The sequence below is a fragment of the Canis aureus genome, chromosome 11, assembly GCF_053574225.1.
Source record: "Canis aureus isolate CA01 chromosome 11, VMU_Caureus_v.1.0, whole genome shotgun sequence".
Taxonomy (NCBI): domain Eukaryota; kingdom Metazoa; phylum Chordata; class Mammalia; order Carnivora; family Canidae; genus Canis; species Canis aureus.
This window is the reverse complement of record NC_135621.1, coordinates 62,213,837-62,239,046: the sequence shown is the minus strand read 5'-3', so window position 1 is coordinate 62,239,046 and position 25,210 is coordinate 62,213,837. Positions and strand designations below refer to the sequence as shown.

At 37.1% G+C, this 25,210-nt stretch overlaps 1 protein-coding gene across 4 annotated transcripts in view; it reads right to left on the bottom strand.

Annotated features, from left to right (window-relative positions):
* Positions 1 to 25,210, bottom strand: part of LOC144324194 (uncharacterized) — a 580,701-nt gene that overhangs the window by 40,952 nt on the left and 514,539 nt on the right. For all 4 annotated transcript variants that reach the window (XM_077915487.1, XM_077915489.1, XM_077915486.1 and 1 more), the window contains one exon: positions 23,507 to 23,654. The gene's annotated coding sequence lies outside the window, so the exon portion shown is untranslated. The remainder of the gene's footprint in view (positions 1 to 23,506; positions 23,655 to 25,210) is intronic.

The following is a 25,210-nucleotide window of genomic DNA, read 5'->3' as shown; positions in this document are numbered from 1 at the left end:
TCTGTTTCTTCTTCCTTGAACATACATAGGTTATGTGTATCTTATATCATTGTTAGCAAAATGCATCAATGTCCCTCCATATCTAGGAACAGTGTTTAAAACATTTATAATGGTGACAGATGTTACCCTAGACACCTTTCTTTTCTCCTTCTTCTTTCCCTTTCTCCTTCCTTCCTTCCATCATATTCGTTGCATTAACATGGGAATTAGAGTTGCCCCTCCCCCCAGATATTCAGGTATCTGGTCCGCTTTGAGCCATGGAAAATTATTCTTTGTGATACCTAAAATACTTCAGATGACAAGAAACCCGTGGAGAAGCCATTTATGTATTGATGGATCTTCAAACTCAAAGAGATTTCCTGATAATAATATTACTCAATGCAAGGATTTCTGTCCCAAAATGTATGGCTGTTATCACCATAGACTTCATAATGTCCTTTCAGTGGGCAGTGAGCCTGTTGGAATCCCGGCCCTACCTATTCACTGGCTGGGAGAATACTATTAACAAGCCTCTTGCCCTCTCTGAGGAACAGTTAGCTCATTTATAAATTGGGATCAATGATATTAATTTACTGACTTATTATGACTATGCAAGAGGATGATGTACATCAAGAATCCAAAGTTAGCTCTTGGCAGGATGGAAATAGTTCATACTGTTTGACCATGCAAGATATCTTACCTGGTTTTTGTCAAAAACTAAGGGCATCCATACCTATTTTAAGAATCAAATTAAGCTATGAAATCTGATTACTATCTATGATGACTATATAAATTTAGGTAAGTGAATCACCTTTTATTCTCCAATAAAATTAGGATAAATATCTTTAACTTCCCTTTTAGTCCCCACTGACTCCCTTGGAGATATTAGTAAAATTCAGAAAGTGAAAGAAGTATATTAGAGCAAAGAGAGATCGTGTTCCTTTTTCATTGTTTCCTCTGGTTTAATGAAAGATGTATATATTTAAGGTGAACAACATGATGATTTGATAGGACATACAGAGCAAAATGATGACGGTAGTCTAGCCACTTAACATACCTTCTCCACACATAATTTTTGCCTGTGACCAGAGCACCCAAACGTACTCTCTTAGCATATTTCTTGTATTCTATACTTTATTTCGATTATAGTCATCATGCTGTACATCAAATACCATGTTCTTTATTAAGTATCAAGAATCAGAAAACAAAACTCATTTTAAAATCTTCTACCACAACGTTTGTTTGTTTCATAATTTCATCAGAAACGTGGTTACAAATTGTTTGTTTGATCTAGTATTTCTCTGAATTATAAAAAAGCAAGGCATAAAATTTTCCAGCTCTAACCCATCACCTAACTCACTGTTAGCACGACACAACACATTTTTACCTAGTTTATACAGAGAAAGAATGTATCCTTTCTGTGACCATAGACCTGTGGAACTACTAGCAAAGTGGATTAACATTTCCTCAAACTCTACATTTGTTGTATAACACAAGGTATGTCCAAGGCATTGCCTTCTACTTCCAGATAAAATCCGTAATCTATCTCAAGGGAGTTACACTAATGCCACTATCTTTCCCTTCCTTTTAAACGCATGCTGTTTGTTTTTACCTTGTTACCCATGCATCATTGTTTTCACATTATCTGCTCATAAGAATGATTCTAGTATTTTACAGTATATAGATGTGTTAAATGTATTGGCAAATAATTTTTTAAACTATCTGAACTTTTTACTTTACATTCTCTTCTTCCCTCCTGCCAGCCCAGGTGTCCGTGTAAATATTCAGTGAACATACAGGTCAGATGGCACTACAACCTCAAAGATTTTGTGTCTCAAAAAGTGCCCAATTCCATTTAAATCATTGAGGCATCATAGTCCAACTTACACTACTTATCATCTTTGTTTCACCGCTTGTTTTATTGGAAAGAAATTGCTAATGTGTAATATTTGTAATATCTCTAGCTAAATCTGCTAAATAAGACATCACTAACACTGCTTTCACTTTTCTTTGAGGTTTTGTCTACAAGAGATGAGGCAGGGAGATTGATCTAAATCACCTATGCAACTAATTTAACTAAACTTGGTTTGTATTTACTCCTTATAATTTAGTTGTTCAAGTTCAAACTTTTCCCAATAAAGTATACTTATATAAGGGGACAAAGTCACAGGTTTGATCTTGGCAGACATGAGGACTTAAGGACTTTTATTAAACAATTTTAAAAAGAAACAGAAAAGTTAAAAATCAAAACCATACAGTTACCTCATTCATGTATAGCTTTATTTCAATCTCATTGTTTACATATTTGTATAATGATAAACAATTTGGGTCTACACTGGGCTTCATCTACTCTCAGAACTTTGAGTTGCTATTGATTAGTCCGTTAACCTCCAGTGAGGGTGCGATTCATGTGAACACTGGGGAAGCACAACCCAATGCTTTTTAAGAATTATCTGAACACAATCTGAACAAATTTTTGTAAATATGTATAAATATATGTACCCACCTTTCTTTGCCAGGTGATAGCTTTTTTTTTTTTTTCATTCTCCCCATCTACCAATCTATTAATCTTGATCAGTTTCCCTTGCCTTGCTCTAATGCTTCAGTTGCCCTTTGAGAAATTATTCTTCAGTAGAAGACTTTTTATCCCATACATTGCGTTGTCTTTCTTCCTTTGCACATCTGGTCTATTCTCCTTCTCCATCCTTTGATATTTGACAGACTATGCATTATGATAGTAATCGGGCCCATCTATGATATGTCCATCAAAGACTAGGGAGTTAATACACTCAGGGATGTTCTCTGAAGATTTATGAGGAAAGGTAGATTGTGGCTCACCCCCTGTCAAAGGACTGGACACAGAACCTTTCCTCACCCAGTGCATTCCAGAGGTACTTTGGGATGCCCTGAGGAGCAGGAAGCAAGAATTCAGGCCATATTCATTGCATTTATATAACCCTTTTCTTTCAAACCGCTCACATAATGTTTGCAGATGCTTCAATCGGAAAGAATTTATAGAAACCTTTGCAGATTTCACATTCCCTCCAAGCCCCACACCCCATTCTACAGATGTGGAAATTTCCCCCAAAGTATTAAAGTGCTAAAGAGCAGAATTTAAGCAAAACCTCAAGTTTCCCTATTGCTCCACAACTTTTGTCTTTCTAGACTCTGCTGAAACCCTGCAGCAACAAACTTCTACAGTCTGCTTATTCTGTTGATCAGTCCCCATTTCCAAATGTGAAAAAGGCCAGGGAAGTTTGTCCTCTTTAGAATTCTCAGCTTCCCAGGTCATGAGACTGTCCTTCCCCCTATTGCAAATAGATTTGTGTTTTACTCAATTCCGTATCCTATTTCACAGTTAAGGTCCACCACAAGGGACAATAATACCTTGAACGTATTTATGTGAAAGTGCAGTGTTTTCTTTCTTCCCCTCCCACAAGAGGATATATAGAACTATCGTTGTTACTTCTTTTCATTCCTTTTGCTTCCATCCAAGGAATTTCCCAACACTCAGGTTGTAGCATATACATCTCAGCAAACCTGCCACATATTACCTTCTTCATCCCAGTCAATTTCCCTTTTATCCCGGGCACCAGTGCACTGACACTGACGCATCGACGTTCTCCTGGTGAGAATTAGCCTATCACATTCATTTACATCCACTTAATTGCGGTTGCTATTGTTTAGTCCGTTAACCTCCAGCGAGGGTGCGATTCACGTGAACACTGGGGAAGCACAACCATTCGATTAGTTCTGCAAAGTAGATTAAAATCTGCTGGCTAATTGGAGACTGTCCATACTGCTGCCTTCCTTTCAGCTCTCAGTTGAACAAATGTCAGGTCTTCAAAGGAGGGCTCTTAGTTGGAATATGGAAGACTTGACCGGACCCAATAGCATTCTCAGAGCATGTCCGTAGATAGGACACTGTCTGGGCACTGTGCCAACGAGGATCACCAGTCTGGTCTCTGCCTGCAACCTGCAACTAGCCTTTTGATTGGCAGCTTGCCTTCTTCCTCTTCATAAAAAGCATAAGCACATTGGAGAAACTCCAACTTGGTATGTGGCTAAATCATTAGCGTCCCAGATTGGTAGGAATTTCATTTTGAAATATAAGCACTAAGAAAAATCCTTATGAAATGAGTTTGTCTAGTTTGGGGGGAAATGAGAATTAAGAATATGATAGTCTCACTTGATCCAAAGCATGATGCCATGTTTGACACAGCTTATTTTGTTAGAACTTATTGATGTGCTGGCAGGCATGCTTTGGTAACACTAACCTGTTGCTTGGTTGTAGGCAATGAAGTCCCAAAGTTTTCCTTGTCAACACATCATCATCGTGTATACATTAAACGAAATGTTTTAAGATATTTAATTATGTTTTACCTAAAGAAGATGGGAAGCTTCCATATCCACTCCAGGAATTCTAAGAAAATACAAGTAGTTCAAATTCCTTTATTTAATATAAAATGCCTGTCCCATTATGGTTTCAATCTACCTCTTCAGCACATTTTCTGAATGTACCCTAAACTCCAACCATTAAAAACTGGCAACCCTTCCTCAGATGTGTTATACTTTTTAATGGCCTAGTGTCTTGATGTTGCTGTTCTGGCTCTTGGGGGGTTGTTATATGAACTATGGACACATACAGGAAGAAATGGAACTGATCTAAATACCTTGCCAGGCACTTGACATCAGTAGCATCATCTAATCATCCCAACAGACATGTGGGAGGGATCTTCTTATACCTCTTTATTGATAGGCTGGGTCTCTAAAAGTTTGAGTGAACTGTGAGGTGACATGGTCAGTGACAAAGCATTGAATCAAAATCTAGTTCTATATGACTCCGAACCTACTTCTTTCCTACTTCATCAGAGAAGTATTCCCTAAGGGGAGAGAAATCCTGAGCTATAACTTGAAGAACATGAAGGTGCTCACAAGATAGAAGATATAAGGAAGCCAATGTTTCTGGGAACCCCCCCCCACCTCACCAGACATAGGGTGGTAGCTATATTAAAGGTAACCAAGAACACTGGGAGGTTGCTAGAGAAGGATGAGGGAAAAGGGTGATAGACACTAAGACCACATGATGTCTCTGAAGGGAAAATCACAAACTGGAAACCATGCACCAGCTGGAGAACCTCCAATAGCTTGTGGAGATGATCAGGAAAACACTAAGACTGACTAGGAATCCAGGGAATGTGGGACTTAAAGACCATACTGCTGACTGTCTCCTCTGAAGATGCCAAAGAAGAAAGCAGCATTCCATGGTCTGTGAAGGCTGCAGATGCGGTAATTACACAGTAGATCATAAAGTAGACAACTCAGGCCAGAAAGGTTTAGCTGATTTCATCAACGCTTTGTCTATCTGACCTCTGTTTTATCTTTCCATTGTACATGAAGAAGATAAGCAACCGAGAAAAAGAAAAAAGTCACAAAGTAATTCTTTACCCCCAACATTTAAAGGGCCAAGAGGAAGAACACAAAGGGAGGTCCTCACACTATGAGGTCAAAATATTTTAACATTATAATTCAAGCTAGGAAGCTACTGACTAAAGTAGAGCCTATTTTCTTATCTGGATTAATATAAGAACAATGTAATGACAATCTGGAAGTCCAGGTGTCAAGTTAGAATCTTTGGGCCCCCTGGAGTTCTATGTTGGAATTGCAGATGAGGGAAACCTTACCCCAGCCCATTCTTCCCATCTCTCCTGAGTGTGGACACATCTTCCTACATTTCCATGTTCAGTCCACACTCAGCTCTTGGGAGTAGAAGCCATTGATAAGGTCCACCTCTAAGAGAATGGACCAAGGCATGCACAGGCCCTAGAAGTGAGTGTGGGGCCATTTGGGTCAGGAATTTGGGGGTCTCCTATGTCCAGGACATAGCCTAGATGGGGGCAGATATTCAAGATAATTTCTGGGAAAGTTTCTGGGTACTTTGCACAACTGACCCATTAGTGAGAACCAACATGGGACAGAGAAATGTCAAAATGAGCCTAGCAAAGCACAGGGATCAAGGCATGGGTAGCTTCTGCCTGGATCTAGAAGCAATATTGCACAGACAAGTATAAAAAATGCTGTCCTACAATCCATATATCCTGTTTTGGCAGCAAAGTCTTACAAGGACACATCTTCAGGTGTCCCCAATCATATTGAGGCACATTGTAGCCTTGCATTTGGTGTGGTCAGGTTTTCAATAAAAGTTCCTAAAACATGGTTGTGGTTTTAATGCTAGTCATTTTAATTTTTCATTCAGCTAAAGATATTTCAAACTCTCATGCAGTTCACACTGTCTATCCCTACCAGTTCAAACATGAAGATTCCAACTGTCATAAAACAAAACAAATTTTGAGATTCCATTTAATTTCTCCACTGACAACACACACACATACACAGGATTTAAGTAGCTATTTTATATTGTCCTAATTTAAAGTTGTATTCACCAGCAAATTGAGCCTAAGGATTCCTTCTCTGCCATAGCCTACCCATCTGGCTATGAGCTTGCACAATCAGAAAACCCTCAATCGGTTCAAAATGGAGAGCTTTCCTCTGCAAACTCACTCTACAAACTGCATTAGGTTCCACATCACATCTCCTCTCCTTCAGCCCTGGTGGGTAGAACAAGTTTCTCTGAGAGGATCATTTCTGTTGACCGAACTTTAAGTTCTTTTCCCAGATCCCTAACATGAGTTGACTGAATTTCTTGAAGCTTTTGTGTGTAAAGGTTGCAGAATGTCAATTCTCCAGTGATGGGATTTGGAAAAAGGAATGAAACTCAGAGCCTTTATTCATAGTGTGTGAGGAACCTCCTTTTATTACTAAGCACCTCATACAACAATATTAGAGCTATTTGCCATGTTCCTTTTATCCAGGGGTTTGGCACAATTTCTCTTTGTTCTGAGGACTTGGTCTTAAAATTGTACCAGTAATAATCAGTAGCATTTATCGAGAACCTATGATGTTCCAGACATCGTGCTTAGTATTTTTCATGAGATGTCTTCTAACCTCCTACCAACTTTATGAAATGATTATGGTTACTATTATGTTTTAGTATTATTATTCCTGTCGTTGTTATTATTGATACCAAAATTATAAAGATGAGAAAACTGAGGCTTGGAAGCCAAGTAACTTGTCCAAAGTCACATAGCTAGTTAGCTGCAGAACCGTGCCTCAAAACCAGACAGTATGATGGACTCCAGAGGCCTTCTACTGCATGACACAAATGCCCAATAGCATTTGTAAAGCAAATTTCTGGGAGACACAAAGAGAAGGCAGATATTCTTTTACCTCTTAATTCCTTACCCTGGAGGGAATAAAGGAGACAGTACCAAGTTGGAGTAACAAGGACCATATTTAACCTCCACCCAAAACAACTGAAAATGAGGACGAATTTAGGAATCTGTATCTATAGTTTTCAAGGCACTGGACATTAACTAACTAAAGTGATATCTGAGATGTAGGAAGCAAATGGAGCGAGCTCTAAGATTGCTCCACTTTACTCCCCTGAGTGAGTTCTTGGGCTACAGAACAGAGGAAAAACCATTCTACTCCTAGGTATTTACTCAGGAAAAATAAAAATGTATGTCCACACAAAGACTTGCTCATGATGTTTACAGCAACAGCTGCATTTGTAAGAGCCAAAAAAGGGAAGCAACACAAACATGTAAATAAAATTTGATGTATCTCTTCAATGGAATAGTACCCAGTATAAAAATGAGTAACTACTGCTATATGTAACAAAGAGATAAATCTCAAAATAATGATACTGAGTAAAAAAAAAAAATAGACAAGGGAACATACTATATGCTTATAATTTATATAAAATTCTACAAAATGCAAATGAATCTAGCATGACAAAAACCAGATCAGTGGTTGCTTGAGTGTGCGGGAAAGGATTGTGATGGGAGATAAGAAAACTTTGGGGGTGATGGATATGTTAATTATCTTGACCATAGTGATGATTCCATTGGTGCGTATACATGCCAAAACTTAGCAACTTTTACACTTCAAATATGTGCACATTATTGCAGGTCAAGTATGCTGTAATAAAGCCTTTAAAATAAACAGAACAATTTAAATTAACAAGATGAAAGGCTTCTTTCTTCTTGCTGTATTTGTTTTGGTGTGTTATAATAAAATATAAGCGTCCTGAGAGTGGATGTATAGTTTATCTTACTCATTTTGGATCTCTAGTTCCTACAATCAGGTGTGTTCCAATGACTACTTCTGAGTAAGAAATTACTCCCAAAATGTAGTGGCATAAAATGGCCCAGTGTCATGCTCATGGATTCTGTGCATCAGGAATTAGGGTAGACTGGTGATGGCTTCTCTCTGCTCCATGATGTTTGGAGTCCCAACAAAACTGCTGAGGAGTGGAACACTGTGGGTCTTTCCAATCACCAGGTAGTCCCTTCATGTAATCTCTTCAGCATGGAGGCTCCAGGGCAACAAGACTCCTTATCCATCAAATCTGGGCTCTTAAGGTGTGGCTCCTAAGAGAGAGATCCAGGAAGAAATTGGGCCTAGCTCCAGAGGTCAGGAAGAGTCACTTGCACCACACCGTTTTTGTTGAAGCATTTATAAAGATCTGCTTGGGTTTAAGGCAAGAGGACAAGGAGCCCCCTTCTCAATGGGGAAATTCTCAATATATTTGTCAACATTTTAAGGAGCGCTATATGGGATGGAATATATATTGGTTCAGTACCTGTGGGGAAAAAAAATCAGTCTGTTAGTGTTTGTGTCATTAAATGAATACATAAAAAGGCTTCCAGTCTTACATGCTGTGTAAAATTCAGGCATTCATTCCACAAATAGGATGCATATTCTGTATTATGTGGATTCAAAGAAGAATGTTATAGCCTATGTCTTGGATGAAAAATCTTATATTTTAATAAGATAAATATATGCAAAAAAATAAAAAGATAAATATGAGTAATGGCAATTTGTCATAGAAGGTTTGATAAGTTTTGGGTAATGTATGTAGGACTATCAGCATTTTAAGAAGGCAGAGACTAACAGCAGCTGAAGAAATTCATAAATCCTACATGAGATGTGTGCTATTAGAAGTAGGACTCGAAAGATGAATAAGATTCTACAGAGGATGCCGGGAGATGTTGAGAGTAAGGAAATAAGCAGAAAAGTTTGATTCAAGAAATTGTCCAAACCTAGCACATTATCTGAAACTCCAAGAACCCTAAAATGACAGACTCTACACCCCACCTCTGAGATGTTCCAATTTACTAAATGTCCCACCTTTCCCCTGAAAATTTTGATGACCAATCAGATTTTGGAACCACTGATAGGTTTATATAGATGGGAGCAAAGATACCTATTTTAAAAAGTCGGGACCAAATCACAGGGGGACTCAAAATACGAGTCACCTGGTCTGCAAAAGATCTGATGATTATTCCACCTATATTAATTGATTTATCACAGCATCACACTCTCCAGCTAGACTCTGAATGGTGGTTACAAATCAGATCCTGAATTAGTAAATGATAAATGATAAACAATAGCAGCATTAATTACTTGAGGATGCATGGACGAGCCTACAGTGTAACTTGAAATTAAAATGTTTTAAACATAGAATTTTAGAGCCAGGAGAAAACTTAACAGTCTTAGCAGTCTGTTAAGTCATTTACCTAAGGTCACAGACCTATTTATTTCTTCCTTAAAAGTCTATATGAAGTTACTGATAGGGACCCTCATATTCTCTGTGGAGGAGACTGTGAAAACTGGTTTCACAGGGACAGTTTTATTGGAGAAATATTTCGTGATATGGAATGAAAGGTGCCTTATACACATAAGATGTTATGCCTATCATATTGCTGTCATATTATTTATAAAGCATAGGCTCTTTGTATCACTTTTATGCACTAGTAGATTTTGGCAGTTCTGTGGTTCTTCCCTGGTACATGATTTATTGTGTCGACTAATCCTGAAACAAGAAAAATCCACAGTAAATAAGTAGATCCATCGACGTTTGTCCAGCAAGATGGTACAGTGTGAAATCCATATTCATTGGCAGAAAATGAAAGCTATATGAGAAATGCAATCACTGTTTGGCAGTTTTGAAGAGCTAAGTCTGTCCTTTGCCAAAATTTCTAATTTCTAATTAGGACTATAGGTAATATTTCTTTCTGTCTCTGTCTCTCAGAATGACATCTGTGGGTCTCTTTTGATAATGAATACGCCAAGGGACCCAGAGTTAAGTCTAGGCCTCAGAACTAGGAACATTTCCATCAAAGATGGTTTGTTAATAATAAAGTAAGGAGGAAAAAAGCTATTTGCTTCTTTTGTGGCTCTGACCCTCCCTTGGTCCTGCCAGGCCTGCCTGAGCATCAGCAGAGTTCAGTGGTAATTAAAGCAACAGTGTTGTGAAAAAAGTGTGAATTACTTTTACGGGAAGACTTGGATGTTGCTAGTGACTGACAAAGCACAGCGGGGGGCTCTGCTGGATATTAAAGAGTGATGGTAGTCCCTGTGTTGTAAGGTGGCTTTTCAGCACAATACAAAATTGTGACTTTTCACAAGTTGATATCTCTGGAAGCATTCGAGTTATCAGCTTAAAATTTAGGTTTTTCTTTCTTTCTTTCTTTTTTTTTTTTTTTTCCTTTGGCAAGGTTGTGGAGCAAAACTATGTCACATTTCATGAAATGTGGTATGGTAGTTGGAATGATGGAGAGCTAAAGTATATTTTCTTTCTTTTCTTCCCCTGGATTTTTGACTCTATTATGGAATTATTTCAACCTTGAAGATTGTTGAAAATAGTGAGGAAAAAAAGCTATAAAGGATCATATGTTCAACCCTCTCTTGGCAAGTTATTTCAATGTCAACTATCTAAGCTTTCTATTCTGTCATTTTTAAAGAAGAAAGAAGTACAGACCAGCACTCTGTTGACAATGCCAAGGAATGCCAACTCTGCACTCTCGACAGTGGGGTATAAATATCCGCACGGATGGTGAACGCATTCCACCAACCCAGCCAGGAAAAGTTCTGATCTTGCTCTTTATCACTGCAAATCTTGTTAAGCCAACTCCCACACAGGTATGATATAACGTTGATTCTCCTCCTTATCCGGGGAGAAAAAAATGTCTTTAGCTAAATCCAATAAACCACTTTCTGCAGACGTGAAGCAGGAGAATAAAACAGCTCAATAGGCTATTAATCATTTTTCATTTTATAAGTTATCAGACACATTATCAGTATTCTTGAATCAGGTTCCTAGAGCACATGTGAAATTCTATGTAACAGCATTACCAACAGACTGGGCATCCTGCCTTGGTACAAAATAGGATACGATGAAGCCGAAAGGCAGTGGAAAATATGTATGTAATGTGAGCTTGGATTTGGGATATATTTCTGGTATCAATAAGGAATCATATATGGGGGAATATGCATATGCTCTTTATCGCTTATCACTCCCTTCCTTAAGTAAATGGATTGAGATGATGAGCAATATTCCTGCTCTTCGCATATTTTCAGTAACACTGGCCACGTCTGACATCAGGGGACCCTCTATGGATCAATGATACAGCAGAGCAGAAAGCAGTATAGTATGGTGGACAACAGCGCAGACACTGGGGCCCTAATGTCCTCATGGACTGCGCAACTACAATTTCCTCATGCGTAAAAAGGGTATAATAATCATTCCCACCTTACTTTGAAGGTAAAGTGAGTTAAAATATAAAGATTGTTTAGCAAAATGCGACAGGCATGGCATACAGGAAGCAAGTGATAAAAGCTGTTACTATCATCATCATCATCATCATCATCATCAAACTTGGTGCTATTATGAAGCAAGGTGAATTCAGGAATTCCCTTTGCTTTTAGATACACTGATTCTGTTTGATTGGCCAATCAGTGGGGTAATATTTTTAAAGTAGTACAAGGTTATAAATGGCATTTAGGGGATGAAGCTGTGACATGCCAAACAATAGACTCTTTAAGTAGACAACAATGATATAAACAGAATAACTGGGGTGCTCCAAATGACATTCTTTCACCCCACTAGTGCAAAGTTTAATTAGTATGTAAATAGCATACTCATTTACAATTGACACAATGCCACCTCTTTTCATGCCAAGCTGTCAGGGCCTATGAAACTGCAAAATTCCTGACATTAAACATTTGTTGTAAACTGATCCTTCCAAAAGTAACTTAACTAAAGCTGAAAAGGTGGGAAAAGTGATAATTGTTTTTATTTTTTTTAAACCACTTCTTCATTCTTTCTTTCAGAAAACGGGGGTCCAAGATGCTTTTGGGGAGAGGTACAGCACATCATATCGGGCTGAGGGTAAGATTCTGTAAAAGAAAAAAACCTAGGAACTACCAACCCCAGAGTGATGAAAAGCAAAACGGGTAAGAAAAAAAAATACCCTCAATTGACACAGCTATTTTCATCACATCAAATCAGCCATCTGTTCTTGACATAGTTTATTATCATTAGGAAGATTTTCTCAATTCAGACATGGTGATGAGGAAAGATGAAGAATTAACCAGATAAATAGCCAATTTGGAAAATTCAGGCTGAGACCCCTTCCTCAATCTCCACTCCCTCTTTTCTCCCTGCTCCATCATCACACTCCAATTATTCCAAGAAAAGCTTCAATGACATGATTAGACATGTTTATAGTGTTGTTTTTCTCCCACTTGCATTTGGCATAACAAACTAAACACGCTAGGTATCAAATGACACAAAGGTGATCAACATTGTATGAAAAAAAATAATAATTTTCCATTGTTAAAAATTACTGCATAAACCTAGAATGACAGGTGGCCATAGTTAAGGGTGAAGGAATTAAATACTCTGAATTGGAGTATAAAATGCTGATGCTCTCCTCCTGGAATTTATTCATTAGAAATCCATCGATTTACCTTGGGATAAGAGTGTTTAGAGAAGAAAATTTTCTTTGAAATCATCATGGAGTAATTCCAACAGCTCTGTGTGGGATAATCTGGAAGGAATAAGTAAATTCTGGAAACTGATAATAATATGAAAATATTTAAATCGTATGTTTAATCTTGACTTCATAAAGTGAAGTTGGAAATTCATAAAAGTTAAGCTCATAAATTTAAGGGAAAATAGCTAAAAGAAAATTCTTGACAAATATCAACACAACTATTTGAAAAAATTAGCCAAGCTGGTTATTTTATCTACATAACGTCAAAAAACAAGTTTGACTGATTCTTCCTCAAATAGTTCACAAAATCATTATGTTAGATTTAGAAAAACCTAATCCACAGATTTAGGACTATAATTGAAATGGTATCTTTTTGACCAAAAATTTAAAAACGTGAAGGGCAGTAACTACTGAAGTTAAACCATGTAAATTCCTTCATAAAGATACTTCCATTCTAACACCCAGGTTATTTTGCATGGATATATCCTTTCTTTGATACCATTCCTGTGATCTTTTATTCTTATCATTTATATCTCAATATCTGACTTGTTTTTATTGCCAAAAAAATATCTGACTCCTCATCCTTCAAGACCTATCAGAGTCATCATTGTTGCTAGACTTTTCTTTTGGGCACATTCTTTTCTTGATTTTGTCAATGTCATACAATCTTGACTGTTTTCATGATTATTGGAATTCTCTTAGTTTACTCTGTTGCCGCAACAAAGCTAAATATAGATGCAATCATTTCAACGTAGCATTCATCAATTCAACATATATCTGTTGAGAATCTACACTAAGTCAGGTGCTGTGCTAGGTGCCGTGCATGTAGTAGTAAGCCAAGTAGATGTGGTCCTTGCCATAATGGAACTTAAGTTTCTAGACCAGAGGTCAGCAAACTAAAGTCCTTGGGCCGAGTCCAGCCAGTCAACTGTTTTTGTAATAGCTTTTTATTGGAACACAGCCATACCAACTTATTTATGTATTGTTCTACAATGACATAGGTAAGTAGTTGCAACAGAGACCTTTGGCCCACAAAGCTTAGAACATTTACTTTCTAGTCCTTTACAGAGAAAGTTGTGTCACTCTGATAGACTCTAGATCAATCTTCAACTGTTCCAGCTCTGTATTCTTTCTCATAGAGAGTGCATTTTTGGTCTTTTATGGTTTCAATTACTTTTACAGAAATGACTCCATAAAGACAGTCATGCTCTGTCTTTTGAACCTCAATCACACACTTCTAACTGCTTGCTTAGTATCCCCATCTACCTACCCAGCAAATATACCACCATTATTTCAAGATAACATAACTAGGGTTGACTTCATCTTTTCCCCAAAGAAGGTGGTTTACTACCATCAATCTCCCAATCACTAGGACTTGAAAAGTTGCAGTCTCTCATTTCCTTTCAGCATCCAAGTAGCAAAACATAAAATAAAAATGTATAGATTCTTTGTTAACTAAATTCTGTTTCTGTTACTACTACCTAGACCAAACCCTAAAACCTTATATTTAGAATAATGTAATTATCAATCAATCTCCCTATAGTCAGCCTCTTATTTCTCCACTGATCTTTCAATTTCTTTAATGTATCACTTTATATGTCATCATGATCCTCAGGAGCTCTTCATTACCATGAGTAGGGGTTTTTGACCTATGGTTGAGCTCTCCCCTGGGGGGATGCTGCACATTGATTTCAAGGGGTCCTCAAATCCCATTGAACACATTAGGAATTGCCTTAAGTCTGGGTCTCCCAACTGAATACGTCACTCTCTCTATTTTTCTAATGTGCATAAATGTTCTTCTGATAATTAAAATACAGATTTTCTTATATTGCAAGTTACTAGTTTCATCTTAAATTTTTCTCATTCTTCATTCTTCATCTTCCCAAGTAATTGATTCTAAATACAAAAGGTAGTTGCAACTACCTTCTTAATGTATTTTGTAATAAAAGGGTCCTTGCTAGCCGTTACATGCCTACTCTACCCTTATGGAGAGTCTATAATGGATTCATAGGGACAAATGGGAACCTAGAACCTCAGCTCTTGAAAAGGAAAGTGAAAGGGTAAAAGTATCTACTGAATCTCTCTCCTCCCTCTTCTCTTTTTCCTTGGATGAAAACTATGGACTTGGAGAACTTCATGGGTTACATAAAGGTCTTGGAAAAAAGGAAGACTACTCAGGCCTAACTCAGTTCTAGACTTCAGGGAAAAGAAATGCAAGGATCCTGGGTATTTCCACACTATCTGGTTCTGCTAATTAGAGAGTGCGAGCAGATCTGGAGAGCATTTAATAAATGATACATGCTTTAATAAGTGATACACATTGGTAGCTTTGTCTTCTCAGTAATATTTCTTAGAAACCTAAAAGAGGTGTACATGAGTAGAGATGGAAGGCAGGAGCAGGAGACCACTAAGAACAAAGTCCACTTTCTTAGCCTTGTAGTATCATTTGTTCTTAGCTTTGTTCTTCTGCCTGTTTTCAGCTTTGCCTCCCATCCTCTTCCTATAAACCATCTGATCGTTGGTGGTGGTTCTCCTCCTGGGCTTCATATTATGTCACTGTGTCTCTGATACCCAGTGCAATGCTATCAACCAGCAAGCCAAGAAAATCACAAAATTGTTAAAAGTGTTCATGTTGCCAATACCCAGTGGCTGCAGGATAATCCTAAAGCTCTACTTTTGGTTTATGTGTTGCTTAGTTTTTCATGGTAAACATTCTGACTAATTTATGGAAACCATACCTCAGAAACTTCTCTGATATCACAAAACTTAGAGGGAGGTAGACTGGTAAAATGGAACAAGATTTAGAGACAGAATTATCATTAACTATGTAACTCTGAGCTGGTTAATTTCTCAGAAATTTAGTCTCCTCTGTAAAAACTTGGATAACAACTGCTCTTTCATTTCAGTTACAATGATTAAAGGAGATGAAGTAAGTAAGGGTCCAGCATGGTCCCTCACACATGTTAGTACCCAACAGATGTTTCTAAAAGAGAGAAGGAGAGATGAGGATTTGGGACTAAAACATGGTCCATTTTACATAGTCCACCTGGTCTGGTATAGACTTGAATTATGGTTAGCCTGGGGTTTATTTCAAGAATAGCCACACTTGGGCAGGTTGTTCTGACCCAATCAAAGAGAATTCTTGGATCTCAGAGTGATTAACCAGGAGTGAATTAACATTTATTAACCTCCTATGGCACATTAGCTAGGTTAGCAGAGTTTTACCAATGTTTTATTTCACATTGACAACTACTCTTTGATATGGATAGTGTTACTCCTTCTGTTTATGAACTTAAGAAAAATATGGCCAGAAGTGGTCCACTAATTTGCTTGTGTCCATTCAGTTATTAAGTAGCAGAGGGAGGACTTGCAACTAGGTCTAGGTGATTCTAGTGTCTGTACTCTTTCTAAAACACCATGCCCTCTCTCCTGAACACTCTTCATGAAGGCATTTTTAGTAGTTTTCACAAAAATCAACTTTCTTGTATATCTGTCCAACTGTCCAACTTCCTTGTACATCATTATACCTTTCTGCACCCCAACAGATTACTTCATTTCATTCATAAAAGATAGCCAATATTCATTTGAAATGATAATAATTGAAATGTTTGAAAAAACCAGGGCCACCCTGATAATAAAGGCAATGACTTCCTATAGAGACACTTTAATAGTCTCCTAACTAACTGAAATTAACATTTCTTGGCTCATGATGGGAGCCATGACTGCTTATATCTGCCTTTGTGCCTTTGGTCTGGTTCTCTGAGTCTGTGTGAAAGATAACTTTGATTTCTGGAAAGTCAAATTCCCTTTCCTCACTTACTGCAGCAGGGAGTTGGTGGAAACTGTTTACAGCCAGAAGTTGCAGGGTGCAGCTCAAAAACTGGCTCATATATAAGTAAATAGTAAGTAAAATAAGGATAAAATGATGACATTGTTCGAGAAACAGCTTTAGGTCCTTGAAAATGATTATTTCTGTTTGCCTGCAACTGTAAAAATGAGTTTCAGGTAATAGCTTTTCTTTTATATGGTAAATGATGAATGACCATTTAAACATTGACTCATCCACCAAGCAAGATATAAAAAAACATAAAAACTTACTGGGCTAAAAGGGAATTTGAAGTCTGAAGTCACCTGATTTTTCAACCTGGTGATTACACCATGGGGACATTCATTTATCTTTACCTCAACTCTGGGATTGCATAAAATATATTTCGTCAGCCAAGAGAATCAAGCCCTTTAGCTCCTACACATTATACTTTTTCCTAACCCTGTATATATGTTTTTCATCCAAGTTAGTATATCCTCTTAGACTTTGAAAACTGTGATGTCGAGTTAAACTACCCATTAAAGCACCCAAGAAAAGTGCAAATATCCATCTTTGATACTTATTTTGCCAAAAAGAATATACAAAAATTGTTCTCTTGTAAGGGTCAGGCTTGGCAGAGCCTTGGCTGGGGAAATCACAGTCCACACAGAGAGCAAATGAGAAGAACAAAAAAAAGCAAAAAGAAGCACAAGTTCAACAAGGGAAAATATTTTTGTAAGCACTTATTGTTATTTTCTACTTTAAAATATATTACACAAATAAATATCTTCACAAATATAAATATCCCATGTTCAGTTTCCACCTAAATCCAACAACACTAGCAATATGATACCTTAGAGTGAAAATGTTTAAAGAGAGAAGAGGGAAAAGAATGAAAATGGGGGAAGGAAAGAATATATATAATTTTTCTAGCATCAAGGGAAAAGGAGAATCTGACTTTGAATTTTCACTAAGTACTTGTGTGGCAGATCACAAAATTCTCCAAATTCACCAATTCAGTGTCTTTTTTTCTTAGAAGCAGGTCCTATGGGATATGCATTAGCTTTGGATAAGTGCTACTATCTCCACCCACCCCCCAACACCCTCCCTCAATTTCCCCACTACCCCCAGCCAGAGCAGAACACATACTTTGTCAAATCCATTATTTTTTTCCCATGAGTCTTAGGTTTTAAAATGGATTTCCAAAGCATGAAGTAAGTGGTATTGGAGAATTAATGCCAACTTCTACTTTTACTCCCTGTTGATTGTACTTCTTCCCTAAGAGTGCAAATATATACCTCTACTTAGCTGTTAAAAGATGGAAAGCTATAACCCCCAACATCACTCCCAAAGAAAAACTACTTATCTGCCCTTTTAGATGCATCCTTAACTATAATCGAACAACATTTTTATATGTCGATTTGAAATAGAAATTGAAATACATATTGGTTTCCTATTGCTGCTATAACAAACTACCACAAGCTCAGTGGCTTAAAGCAACATAAATGTATTATCTTACAGCTCCGTAGAAGTCTCATGAGGCTAAAGTCAAGGTGTAAGCCTCCTTCCTGTTGTCTCCAGAAAATAAATCTGTTTTTGTTTGTTTGTTTGTTTGTTTACCTATTTCAGCTTCTAGATGTGGCCCACCTCCCTTGGCTTGCAGCTCTCTTTCTCCATCTTTAAAGCCAACAAGGGCTAGTTGAGACCTTCTCAGATTGTATCACTCTGACCTTCTGTTTCCGTCTTCCATTTTTAAGGACCTTTGTGATTACATTGGGCCTAGCCAGATAGTCCAGGATAATCTCTAATTTATGGTCAACTTATTAGCAGCAACAACCATAATTCTATCTGCAACCTTGCATGTATAATAACATATTTATAGGTCTTGAGGATAAGGACCTAACATCCATTATTCTGACTATGAAAAAAAAAAGCAAACACATACATACATATACACATCGTAAATATATGACAGAAATGCTGAACTCTAAATAGTGATTCTTTTTATTATTACTTTTTAAAAATAAACTCCTAAATTTAAAATAAAATGTTATAAAAATACTAGTTATAGGGGGATCCCTGGGTGGCTCAGCGGTTTAGTGCCTGCCTTCGGCCCAGGGCATGATCCTGGAGTCCCGGGATTGAGTCCTGCCTCAGGCTCCCAGCATGGAGCCTGCTTCTCCCTCTGCCTCTCTCAATCTCTCTCTCATGAATAAAAAAATAAAATCTTTAAGAAAATACTATTTAGATTTAAATAAGGTCAATAATAATTATTAATCATGTCTCCATTCCTGGAGTTATTTATTTTAATTCTCTTTATTGCCCGGTATCCACCTTCGTATGTTTTTTTATTTCAGAATGGGCTCACAGATGTTGTACTTCTTAGTCCTTGTGTGCTTAAAAATATGTGTTTGGTTTTTATATCTAAATGATGAGCATCTTGGGCCATACGTCTTTAACAGCAGGAGATTGTACACATTTTTTCTTTAGTTTTCTGGAATTGACTGTTACTTGGAAAAATCTAAGGCTAGCATGATTTTTCTATATTATACTTGATTTTTGTTTGTTTTTTGTTTTGTTTTGTTTTTTGGCTAGATGACTAAAAATATCTTTTTTAAGGGATTCAGGGAAGATGGCAGAGTAGGAGGATCCTCAGTTCACCTCATCCCATGGTAGAAAGAAAATGCCTTCATCAGTGTAAATAACCTGGGAAACAACCTGAAGCCAGGCAGAATAGAGTCCCCATAGCTAAATGTAGAGAAGAGGCCCCATCAAAGGGAGTAGAGGGTGGGGATGCAGTTGGGAGCAAATGGAACCATCTGTGGACATGGAGGGGAAGATGCCACACCAGGTACCCAAGACATAAGGGGATGCACGTGGGGAAGACGAATCCCCATAACATTTGGCTTTGAAAACCAGCAGGACCCAACAATCAGTGGGGTTTAACCTGAAACTTTAGAAATCATCAGGCTCTGCTCTAGGAAAGCAGGGATGAGAGCAGAATCCCCACCTTGGAAGACACAGCACAACAAAAAGCCCTGCAAATACAGCATAGAAGCAGCAGTTTGAAAAATATCTGAGGTATATGAGAAGGCGATGTATTTACTAATCTCAGAGCATGTGCTGGAAGGGAAGGGACCTTGAGGGAATTCTCCAAAAACAAGAGCTGGTGGGAGCCATTTCCCTTCCCCATCCCCCGGCCTAGATACAGAGACACCTATGGGAACCATCACATTGCTAACAATGTGCTCTATCCCACATTTTCTTGTGGACCAGCACTCTCTAGTATGCTCGTGGCCTGAACCCATCCAATGTGGTGCCACAAGCATGGCAGTGTGCAAACAGCCCTAACGGGGGCCTGCTCCAAAGTAACTCCTGGCCCAGGGAGAGGGAAAGATAACCATACATGCTAGTCTGACTGTGGCCCCAGCAGTGGGTTGGGGCACACATCTGGTTTGACTATAGGCCCCTATCACCAACTAAAGCTTCTCAGAGGACAACACAAGAAGAGTGCCCTGTAGTTCAGTGCAACCCACAGCTCTGGAAAACACTTGGTCTGACTCAGCTCAAGCCCAAGATGGCCTCAGACAGTCCCACTAACAACAAAGGGACAAAACCCTGCCCACAATGACCAAAGAGCCATTGCAAACAACTGGACTGAGGGCAAAAGCAGCTTGGCCACAGCAGTAGGGCACACACACACAACACAAATAGGAGACACCCGGAAGCACCAAGTTCTAGTGAACAGGGGACATTGCACTGCTGGGCACTATGGGACCTCTTTTTCATAAGACCACCACTTTCAAAAGCGGATGTAGCTTTTCCTACACTGAAACAGACATAGAGAGTTAGACAAAATGAGGAGACAAGGGAATATGTCCCAAATGAAAGAACAGAACAAAATTACAGCAAGAGAACTAAACAAAGTGGAGATAAATAATATGCCTGATAGAGAATTTAAAGTAATGATCATAAAGACATTCACTGAACTGCAGAAGAGTGGAGGACCTCAGTGAGACCCTTAACAAAGAGATAGAAAACATAAAAAAGAACCAATCAAAGATGAAGAACTCAATAACTGAAATTAAAAATACATGAGATGAATATAGGAATACCAGAAGGAGAAGAGAGAGAAAAGTGGTGAGAAAATTTATTTGAAGAAGTAATAGCTGAAAAATTCCCAAATATGGGAAAGGAAATAGACATCTAGATACAGGTGGCACAGAGAACCCCCAACAAAATCAATCTGAGACGTTCCACACCAAGAAATAGAGTAATTAAAATGACAAAAAGCAGTGATAGAGAATTTTAAAAGCAACAAGAGAAAGGAAAACAGTTATATACAAGGGAAACCTCATAAAGCTATCAGCTGATTTTTCAGCAGAAACTTTGCAGGCCAGAAGAGAGTAGCATGATATATTCAAAATGTTGAAAGAAAAAACTTGCAACCCAGAATACCCTATCCAGTAAGGCTATAGCTCAGAATGGAAAGAGAAGAGAGATAAGGAATTTCCCAAACATAAGTTAGAGGAATTCGTGACTACTAAACCAACCCTACAAGAAATGTTAAAGGGGACTCCAAGTAGAAAGGAAAGATAAGTAAAAGCAAGAAAGGTAGGAAACATAAAAAAGTAAAATTAATTATACCTATAAAAATCAGTCAAGGGAAATACAAAATAAAAAGATGTAAAGCATGAAACAATATGCCTTAAACATAGTAGGGGAAGAGGAGTAAAGAATGGGTTCAAACTTTAGTAACTATTAACACAGACTGCTATCTGCATAAGGTGTTACTGATAAACCTAATGGTAATCATAAATTAAAAACCAGTAATATATATGCAAAAAAATAAAGTGAAAGAAATCCAAATATATCTCTAAAGGAAGCCAGTAAAACAGAAGAAAGGAACAGAGAAGAGTTACAAAAACAACTACAAAGCAAGTAACAAAATGACAATAAGTACATACCTATCAGTAATTATTTTGAATGTAAATGGACCAAATGCCCCAGTGAAAGACATAGGGTGGTGGAATTGATTAAAAAACAAGATTTGTCTGTATGCTCTCTACAAGAGACTCATTTCAGAACTAAAGACATATGCAGATTGAAAGTAAAGGGACAGAATAGCATTTATCATGCAAATGAAAGTGAAAAAAAAAAAAAAAGCCAGGGTAACAATACTCAATATCAGACAAAATAGACTTTAAAAGAAAGATTATAACAAGAAACAAAGAAGGATACTATAAAATCATAAAGGGAACAATCCAACAAGAAGATATAACAATTTTAAATAATTATGCACCTAAATGGGGCACCCAAATACATAAAGCAGCTAATAACAAACATAAAGGAAGTAGTCAATAGTAACACAATAATAGCAGGGAACTCTAACACATCATTTATATCAATGGATAGATCATCCTAACAGAAAATCAACAAGGAAACAGTGGCTTTGAATGAAACATTGAACAAGATGGATCTAATCGATCCATTCAAAACATTCCATCCTAAAGCAGCAGAGAACACATTCTCTTCATAGAACATTCTTCAGAAGAGATCACATCTTAGGCCAGAAAGCCAAAAGACTGAAGTTATACTATACATCTTATTGGATGAGATAGGGCTATGAACTAAAAATCAACCACAAGAAAATGTCTGGAAAGTACACAGATATATGGAGGTTAAATAACATGCCACTAAACATGAATTGGTCAACCAAGAAATTCAAAGAAGCAATAAAATAGAGAGAGACAAATGAAAATGAAAACACAATGGTCCAAAATCACTGGGATGCAGCAAAAGCTGTTCTAAGAGGGAAGTGTACAGCAATATAGGCCTACCTCAGGAAGGAAGAAAAATCTCAAATAAACAACCTAACTCTACACCTAAAGGAGGTATAAAAAGAAGTACAAAACCCCAAACCAGTAGAAGGAAGGAAATTATAAAGATAGAGCAGAAATAAATGAAACAGAAACTTAAAAAAAAAAAACACACACACACACACACAATAGAGCCCATCAGTGGAACCAGGGTCTGGTTCTTTGAAAAGGTCAACAAAACTGATAGACTTTTAGCCAGTTTCATCAAAAGAAAAAGAGAAAGAGAGACAGAGAAAGAGAGAGGGAGAGAGAGAGAGGGGACCAGAAATGAAAGAGGAAAAGTAATTGACACCACAAATACACAAAGGATTATAAAAGAATGTTATGAAAAATTGTATCTCAACAAATTGAGCAACCTAGAAGAAATGAATAAGTTCATAGAAACATATAACCTCCCAAAACTGAATCAGGAAGAAGTAGAACATTTGAACAGATCAATTACCATCAATGAAATTAAATCAGTAATGAAAGAAAAACTCCCAACAAACAAAAGTCCAGAACCAGGAAGCCTCACAGGTAAATTCTACCAAATGTTGAAAGTTAATAACTATTCTTCTCAAACTATTCCAAAAACTAGAAGAGGAAGGAAAACTTCCAAATTCATTCTATGAATGCAACATTACCCTTATACCAAGACCAGATAAGGACCCTACAAAAAAACAGAACTACGGCCAATATTTCTGATGAACATAGATGCCAAAATCTTCAACCAAATATTAGGAAACCAAATAAAACAATATATTAAAAAAATCATTCACCACGATCTAGTGGGATTTATTCCTGAGATGCAAGTTTCAATATCTGTAAATCAGTCAACATGATACATCACATCAACAAGAAAAAGAATAAAAACCATAGATACAGAAAAAAAAGCATATGACAAAGTACAATATCCATTCATGATAAAAACCCTCAACAAAATAGTTTTAGAGAAAACATACCTCAATGCAATGAAGGCCATATATGAAAAACCCACAGGTGACATCATACTTGATGATGGAAAACTTGGAGATTTTCTCTTAAGATCAGGAATGCAAAAAGGATGTCCACTCTTACCACTTTTATTCAACATAGTATTAGAAGTTCAAGCTACAGCAATCAGACAAGAAAAAGAAATAAAAGACGTCTGAATTAGCAAGGAAGAAGTAAAACTTTCTCTCTTTGCAGATGACATGATGCTATACATAGAAAATTTTAAAGACTCAACCGAAAAACAAAAACACACACACACACAAACAAATCAGTAGAACTGATAAATGAATTCAGTTAGGTTGCAGGCTACAAAATTAATATACAGAAATCTGTTGCATTTTATTACTAATAATGCAGAGACAGAAAGAGAAATTGAGAAAACAATCTCATTTATAATTGCATCAAAAATAATAAAGTATTTAGGAGGTGAAAGACTTGTACTTTGAAAACTATGAAACACTGATTGATAGATGAAATTAAAGGTGACACAAACACATGGCGAGATATTTCATGCTCATGGATTGGAAGAACCAATGTTTTTTAAATGTCCATACTTTCCAAAGCAATATACAGATTTAATGCGATCCTTATCAAAATACTGGCAGCATTTTTCACAGAACAAGAACAAATAATCTTTAAACTTGTATGGAACCACAAAAGACCTTAAAGGGCCAATGCAATCTTGAAAAAAAAAAAAAACTGGAAGTATGACAGTCCCAAATTTCTAGACATACTAGAAAGCTGTAAATCAAAACAGCAGGGTATGGCAAAAGACATTCTTCAAAGAAGACCTGCAGATGTCCAACAGACACATGAAAAGATGCTCAACATTACTAATCTTTAGGGAAACAAAACCACAATGAGATATCATCTCATGTCTGTCAGAATGGCTAGACTCAAAAATATAAGAAACAAGTGTTGGTGAGGATGTGGAATAAAAAGAATCTTGTGCGCTCTTGGTAGGAATGCAAACTGATGCAGCCACTGTGGAAGCCAGTATGGGGGTTTCTTAAAAAATTAAAAGGAGAATTACCATATGATCCAGTAATCGTCCTATTGGGCATTTACCTAAAGATTACAAAAACAATAATTTGAAAAGATACATGCACCTCAATATTTATTGCAGCCTTTTTTTTTTTTTTTTACAAAAGTCAAATTATGGAAGCAACCCAAGTATCCACTGATAGATGAATGGATAAAAAAGATGTGGTGTGTGACAAACACACACACACATATTATAGAATATTACTCAGCCATAAAAAAATAATGAGATCTCACCATTTGCAACAACATGGATGGACCAAGAGGATATAACTCTAAGTGAAATAAGTCAGTCTGAGAACAGCAAATGCCATATGATTTCACTCATATGGGGAATTTAATAAAACAAAGAAAAAAAGAGACAAACCAAAAACAGACTTTTAACTATAACAGAAGAAACTGATGGTTTCCAGAGGGGAGGTGTGTGAAGAGATAGGTAAAGTAGATGGATTAAGAGTTTAAGAGTAAACTTAAAAAAAAAAAAAAAAAAAAAAGAGTAAACTTATCACTGAGGAATGTATAGAATTGTTGAATCATTATATTGTAATCTGACACTAATATAACACCGCTATGTTAACTATATTGGAATTTAAATTTTTAAAAATCACTTGAGGCTTAATATTTTAGCCAGG